The sequence below is a fragment of the Lagenorhynchus albirostris genome, chromosome 7 (assembly GCF_949774975.1).
Source record: "Lagenorhynchus albirostris chromosome 7, mLagAlb1.1, whole genome shotgun sequence".
NCBI classification, from domain to species: Eukaryota; Metazoa; Chordata; class Mammalia; order Artiodactyla; family Delphinidae; genus Lagenorhynchus; species Lagenorhynchus albirostris.
In genome coordinates, this window is record NC_083101.1 from 22764864 (window position 1) to 22772587 (window position 7724).

The window sequence follows — 7724 nt, forward strand, 5'->3', positions numbered from 1 at the left end:
CTACTAATGTATCTGAGGTGAAAAATGATGTTACCTTAGACTAGGGTGTTGGTGGTGGAGATGGAAAGAAGAGGGACAATTTGAGATATATGTAAGAGATAAAAACAACCAAGATTTAGTAATTTGATGGGATGTATTTTGTAAGGGAAAACAAAATAATAAAAATTCTCTTGCCTCTGGATTAAGCCTGATATTGGTGCCATTTACTAAGATAGGAAAACTTAGATAAGGAGCAGATTTGGAGTGAGGGTAGGGAGAAGAATATGAGTTCACTTATAGATGTGTTTGGTAGCTGCTGCCTCTGATATCTTCAAGGAGATCTGTTTACCCCTGAATGCAGGGCTGAGTGTGTGTCAATAAGTTTTCCTTATTAAAACATATCAATTTTGTATTGGTTATAGTCCCTTCTCACTATTAATGTATTGACATTTCCTCTATTTCTTGATTAGCTTTGGTAGAGGCTGTTAGATATATTAGTATTTTCCAAGCAACAGCTGTTGAGTTTTGTTATTCCTCCTACTGTATTCTTATACGTGAATTCAGTAATTCTTGATCCTATTTTTGTTCATTCTTTTCTTCTCATATCCTTGCCTTATTTTAGGACACATGAGTTGAATCCTTCATTCATGTAAAAATTTGTACATTTTAAAGATGTGAATTTACCCTGAATCCTGAATTCAGATTTGGAAGAATCTATTAGATTTTGTTTAATTTAAAATTAATTTACTGTGTAAAATTTAAATGACCATTTCACAGAGAATAATAGAAAAAAGAATGATATATTCAGAATAATCATATCCATATATATGGAGAAATTGAGCATATTTTAGTTTTGGAAGTGCTATGGGAAATAGAAGAATACTAATTTTTCACTGCATTCAATTATACAAGTATATTGAGCAGAAACAGCATGATAGACTTCAAGTATCACCTATACTAATGAGGCATTGGCCCCACCCAGGCCATTAAATAGGAAGAGTTCCAGGACTCACCATTATGACAAGGCAAACCTAAGTAAAGCCCAATGTCATTGTCTCTACTGGAGATATTTTCTCTCCTTGATGACCAGAGCACAGGTCCCTAGAAGAAGCAGACTGGTGCAATGCAGTGGCTCTCAACTTTATCAGAGCCAGTGCCTACCTTTGTTAACAATTTTTTGTTTAAAAAATTATTGGGACTTCCCTGGTGGCACAGTGGTTAAGAATCTGCCTGCCAATTTAGGGGACACGGGTTCGAGCCCTGGTCCGGGAAGATCCCATGTACCGCAGAGCAACTAAGCCCGTGCACCACAACTACTGAGCCTGCACTCTAGAGCCCATGGGCCACAACTACTGAGCCCGCGTGCCACAACTACTGAAGCCCACACGCCTAGAGCCCATGCTCTGCAACTGCAACAAGAGAAGCCACCGCAATGAGAAGCCCGTGCACCGCAACAAAGAGTAGCCCCTGCTCGCCGCAACTAGAGAAAGCCTGCGCACAGCAACAAAGACGCAACGCAGCCAAAAATAAATATATTTTTAAAAAAATTATTATTATCCTGAAATGAGAGTCTTAGGTAATGCAATCTACCTAATTCATAATTTTTTAAAAAGTCAATATTCTTAATTCTCTAACTAATATAATGGAAAACATATGAAAGGAAACTAATTTACAATAAAGTGATGCTTCATATGTAAATGCTCAGAAAGGCACTACAGTAGAGGAAATAAGGAGGTAGTCAGATGTTTGCATTACTTACGTTGAGTAAGTTCAGATTTAAGAGAGATAAGACACTACTCAACCAAATATCGTAAATCCCAACAGTAATGCAATCAGTGAAGTCCATTTAATTTAATTGCATTAAATGCAGTATCACATTATTTAAAGGTCAATGAAATGATTAAATTGCAGTGAGCCTTCTGAGATTTCCTGGGGTTTGCTACATGGGCCAAAACTATCCCCCTCCCTTTTATAGTTTGGAGCCTCCTGGTGGCAGTTGCTCTGCTCCAGCTTAATACTAATGGGAAGAATTCCAGATCCGATACTTTCAATTCTCCTTTTTACTGAATTGTAACATCTTATTGGTTCCCTCGTTAATTAATGAGCTTAGTAAAATCTTTGCCATGTATTATTTTATTTTTGTATGAGAGTCGTGATTTTATCTCCTAAAAAATAACCACTTAGCACTATCATCCCCTCAAAAAACCATGTTGTATTGCACAAATTGCTGAGAGACCTGGTGGGTGGGAAGAGGCTGAGGGTCTGGGTCGGAGGAGGTACGTCAGAACCACAGACAGCAGCAGGGCACGCTGCAAACACACAAAAGAGCAAGGCAGGACTTGTTACTTAACATCTAGGCAGAAGCCACTGTCTAATCCTCAGACACCAGGTAGGATAAGCCTGGAATCAATGCAAGTTTCAGAGATAGACCCACTTCCTTTTTCCAATGCCATGATATCCATGAGCTTCCCCTCCCCACCCCCCAATACCTAGATGCCTCAGGCAAGAAGTTTCCAAGATAAAATAAAGAAAATGGAGTGCGGAGCAAAGTTTTCCAGAGGAAACTGAGTTAAGCTTCAATAAACTAAATTTTCAAGTAATTTTCAAAGTTACTCTGCATGAGTGAGATTGATTTTTTTTTTCCTACCACTGAATGGAAATAGAACCTCAGAAGATCGAATTCAGTTATAAAGAAGTAAAAGTTACATTTTTGCACCTCCAAGATGTAACTATAAATTTTAATCTCATCAGGCAAAAATTGGATTATGGCATACCTATTGCCTCATAATCTGTTTTTCTCCCTTATTCAGGGCAACATTCATGCATATGCATACACACGTATCTCAACTTTTAAATTGCTGCATAATATTCCATTGTGTGCATGAACTGTAATTAATGCTTGGTGAACATTTAAGTTTTTATAATTTTTCTTTCATAAAAAGTGCTGGAATCTTTTGTATCTTTGCACGCTTGTCTAATTACTTCCCTAAGATAAATTTCTAGAAGTGAAATTGCTGATACAACAATTGAATATGTGCACTCAATTTTTGATTCTGCTTACTGGATGTCCTTGAAGATTTCCAGTCATTAGAGAGCCCATTCCCTATGCCTTCACTAACAATGGTCCTAAACAGTCTCTTGATTCTTAACCAAATTGACATGTGTTTAACAGTTTCTCACTTTAATTTTAGTTTATTTGTTTACTGGTGAGATTGACCTTTTTTTCATAAGTTTCTTATTTTTCTTTGTGTACCCTTTTTCTATTTTTTTATGAGTTATTGGTCATTTTAATTTGGAAGTTGTTACACTAACCCTTTGTCTTTCTTATATACGGTGAATGTTTTTCCTACCTTTGAATGTAATGTCTTTGGCTACATTCATTTTTCCCTTAATAAATTCCATATTATTTTCATTTATGGTTTCTGCATTTTGTGACAAGATTAGAAATGCTTTGTCCTCCCCCCATTTTATAAATATATCTGATCTTTTGTTTCATTTATTTTGTGCTTCTATTATTTTTAGTGGTTAAATATTAACAATCTTACTGCAATTTTTAAATATATGGTAAGAAGTGAAGATATACCTTTATTTTTCCCAAGAAGAAAGTCAATTTTTCTAACATCAGTTGCGGAGTTGTTCATATTTGTGTGTGTGTGTGTGTGTGTGTGTGTGTGTGTATATGCTTTATAAATATATGTGCATATGGAGAAAGAGAAAGGATGAGAAAGAAAAAGTAGCCTGTTGATCTCAACTCTTTTAGTTAAATAATTTATATATAATAATTTAATATTTTAATTATTACAGTGTTAAATGTTTTAATATAAGACATGGAAACTTACTTATCCCATTCCTTTGTGTCAATATTTTTGTAAGTATTCTTACACATTTGTTCTATTTACAATTTAGAATTAATGTGTCAAATCCCAAAGTAACTTGAAAAGCATGTGAGTTCTTTGCTAGATACACAGATCTATATTTTCTTTCTAATAAAATTTGTGACTGGTATATTTAATTTAATATATCATAAACTATTCTCTTTTACATTAGGTATCCCATTAGGATGGTTTGCCATAGTGTCCCATTATGATTGTGAATTTGGCCAAATTTAATGTGTATGGCTTAGATGGACATTGTTGGGCTTTTTTTTTTTATCAACTTGATAACAGTATTTTTTGTTTGTTTGAATTTAGATTTCTCCAAATGTTAGTGTTTCCAAGCCTGCTGTTTTTTTCTTTATTCATTTTCCAGCTCTATGTTATTTTGTCTTGGGCATACAGTTTATAAACAGCAAAAAGCTTGGTTTTGCTTTACTATTCATTCCATGAGGTTTTGTATAATAGAGTTATTTAGTTGATTCTCTTTATTTTTCTTTACTATGCTTTTGTATATCCTTATTTTTCTTTTTCTAATTTGCCATCTTTAAATTACTTTTTTAATCTCTTTGAAGTTATATATTTCAAAATATTTTTCAAAACATTTTAACTTCTATCAATGAAAAGAATATGTGTATTTCTCTTCTTCAAGTTCAGAAATTTAGCAGTTTTACTTCCTACCCTTTTCTCCAAAATTCCTCATATACTAAAAAAAACTGCATATTTATTTCCAGGTCCTCTTTCTCATAATGCAGTTTCTCTTTGAAGGATCTTTGCTAACATAGGCCAACAAGTCCTTAGAAAATGGTACTTTGCTGGTTATATAGCTCATTAGTTTTTTTTTGTACTATGTCTTCCTCTTTCTATAAATTTTTATGCTGAATCATTTTTCTTTTTGCTCCCATGAATGATTTTTTTCTTCCAGGAGGCGTACCTTGCGATTGCTTGTACGTGTTAAAACATGTTTCAGTTTCCCTCTCACGTGAACATTTTTTGGCCAAGTTTACAGTTCTTGGGTAATAATCTTTTTTCTTAAGAAAATGTTAAACATTGCTCAGCTGTCTCTACAATTGATTGTTACAGGAGTGATAACTGATGCCAATCTGGAACATTATTATAGTGTAGGATTTAATGTTTATTTTGGAATTCAGAAATCAGGAATCTCTATCTTAGTATCTATCATTTTTCTAAATGTCTCTTGTAGGCTTGAGAAGAAATAATGTTCTCTAATGGTTGAATGCAAAATTTAATGTTTTCTTTTGGTCAAGCATATTCATTATATTTTAATGTCTTTGATATTTTGCTGTTTTCTGCTTTTCCTGTCAATAATCAAGAAAGCTGTATGGAGGTCTACTTTGATAGTGCATTTGTCACTTTTTCCTTGGGGGTTCTATCCATTTCTTCTTTATGTATTTTGAGGCTATTTTATTACTGTTTATATTTAAAAAGATCTTCCTAGTGAATTAAATCTATCATTATGTAGTGGTTTTTGTTATCTCTAATAATGCTTTTTAACTTGTGTTTTTAAATTTGATATTGAATGCTTCTTTACCATTTCTCCTCAGGGTTCAGTGAGATTTTCTGATGTAAACCTCAATCAACTCAGAGAAAATTTCTTCTATTATTTCTTTCCTGTGCTCTCTAGTCTCCTGAAAGACCTAATCATATAGATGTTGGACCATCTTCCTCTATTATTCATGTTAGTGAGTATTCCTCTTATCATTTACATAATGTCTGTTTTTGTTCTAAATTCTGTAAGAATTCCCACTAGAATGGAAGCTCCATAGGAGCAGGGGTTTGTTTGCTCCTTGTATACCCAGTGTCTGGATGTGAGCCAGAACAGAGAGCAGAGGAGGTGCTTAAATAATATTTATTGACTAGATGAGTGAATTCTTGGTGTGCTTGTTCTAATTTGTTTTCAGCAGTCTAGTGTCCATTCTGCTATTTCTGGCCTCTATTATTTACTTTTTAATTTGATAAATCATCTTTTTTCCCCTACAGGAACTCATTCTTGTTCTCTGATTACTCCTTTTCCCATAGCCCCCATGTTAGTTCTATGCATCCCTATAGTCTATTAAATTGCTCTGAAAATACACATTGTGATTTTTTTTAAGTTTTTCCTGGTTTTGCTAACTCTATGTCTCCAAGACGATGAGCTTAGGCACTAAGCTAGTGATCCTCTTTATTGCAGGGTACTTTGATGAATTTTTTCTTTTCTTTTCTTTTTTTCTTTTTTTTTTTTTTTTCGGTACGCGGGCCTCTCACTGTTGTGGCCTCTCCCGCTGCGGAGCACAGGCTCCGGATGCGCAGGCTCAGCGGCCATGGCTCACGGGCCTAGCCGCTCCGCGGCATGTGGGATCCTTCCGGACCTGGGCACGAACCTGTGTCCCCTGCATCGGCAGGCGGACCCCCAACCACTGCGCCACCGGGGAAGCCCTGATGAATATATTTTTTATCAGTGAAGGGTAAGCTTGATCTGAGCCCTTTCAGTGACTGTACATGTCATTTTTTTGGCCTCCCCAGTATGGCTCAATCTGATTGGCTACTTACTGGAGGAGTCTGAGAACAAGTTTTTCTCTGGGTATGGTTAATGGTTGGAGATTCTAGAATTCACGCAGTGTCAATTTCCAATCAGGAATTATTGAACTTCACTGCCACTCTGAAGACCCTCTAAGTCGTACTATTAAGAAGAATAGAGCTGAGGAGGAAAAGAAATCAACATTTAAAGCTTTGAAGGCACAAGATTTCTTAATGAAGATAACTTAATGCTGGGATAGAGTGTGCAGATGCAACTCCACTCTTTAAAGACAGAGTACCTGAAAGAGAGGTGCCAGTGGACCTCTCCAAGGCAGCCAAGTTCTGACTCTGAATTGCATTTCTAAGTATTCACTGACAGGCTCTGCCCACACAGATATTCTTTCCCCCTTTTGGTTACAGACCCTGAGGTGGAGTGTACACACTCCTTGATGTAGATTGAGGAGAAGAGAGACATCTAGTGGTAACCTGCAACTAGGAGGACTGTTACCAGAGACAAAACTTTGGTACCAAAAATCTGAGACAGAACTCCTGGAGTGACATTCCATTAAATATTGAGTTGACTGTGTTTGCCTCTCAGGAATTTGCCCATCTGCCAGCATCAAGTTCAGTAAGGAGAGTGGAGGGGGCTGTGGTTGTCCACCTGGAAGATATCCAGAAGCATATGACAAGGGTGATTTCCAATGTCCCCAGTAGAAGAGAGAGGGACAGCTAGGTTGTAAATAAAAAGAACTTCTGGGATCCCCACTTAATAGAAGAATTTTCTTGTCTGTGTGTGTATATGTGAGTGTTGGGGGTGTAATTTTGAAAAGAGGGGCAGGGAGACATAGTCAGAAATTATTAGTCTATGTAAATCATTTTAGCATCCCACCTTACCCAGGAGAAACCTCTTGTCTCACTTGGCTATTCCCCTTCTACTTCTCTCTGAGGAGCATTTTTCTCTGCCTCACTAGCTCCTGGAAAGAGTGAAAGGGGCCAGAAAACCCTAACTGGAGATGGGAGATGAAGAGGGGAGAAGACCTCAGGGGAAAAGATACGAAGTTGATCTCCATAATAAGAGAAAAGGCACGGGTTTTGAATTGGGTACAATTTATTTCTTTTTTGTTTTGAGTTGTGTGTTTAAGATTGACATTTTAAAAAATTATTATTTTTGGCTGTTTTGAGCGTGCTGCCTTGAAGGTGACATCATCCAGGAACGAAGTCCACTTGTGTCCAAGATTCATAATAGTCACAGCTTCCGTTCTTGCTGCCATATCCCCATTGCTGCTTATACCTAACTTGAGTTCAGAATTCTGGCTCTTTCCAGAAATGGTTCTCTAATCCTCGGCACATGAACCT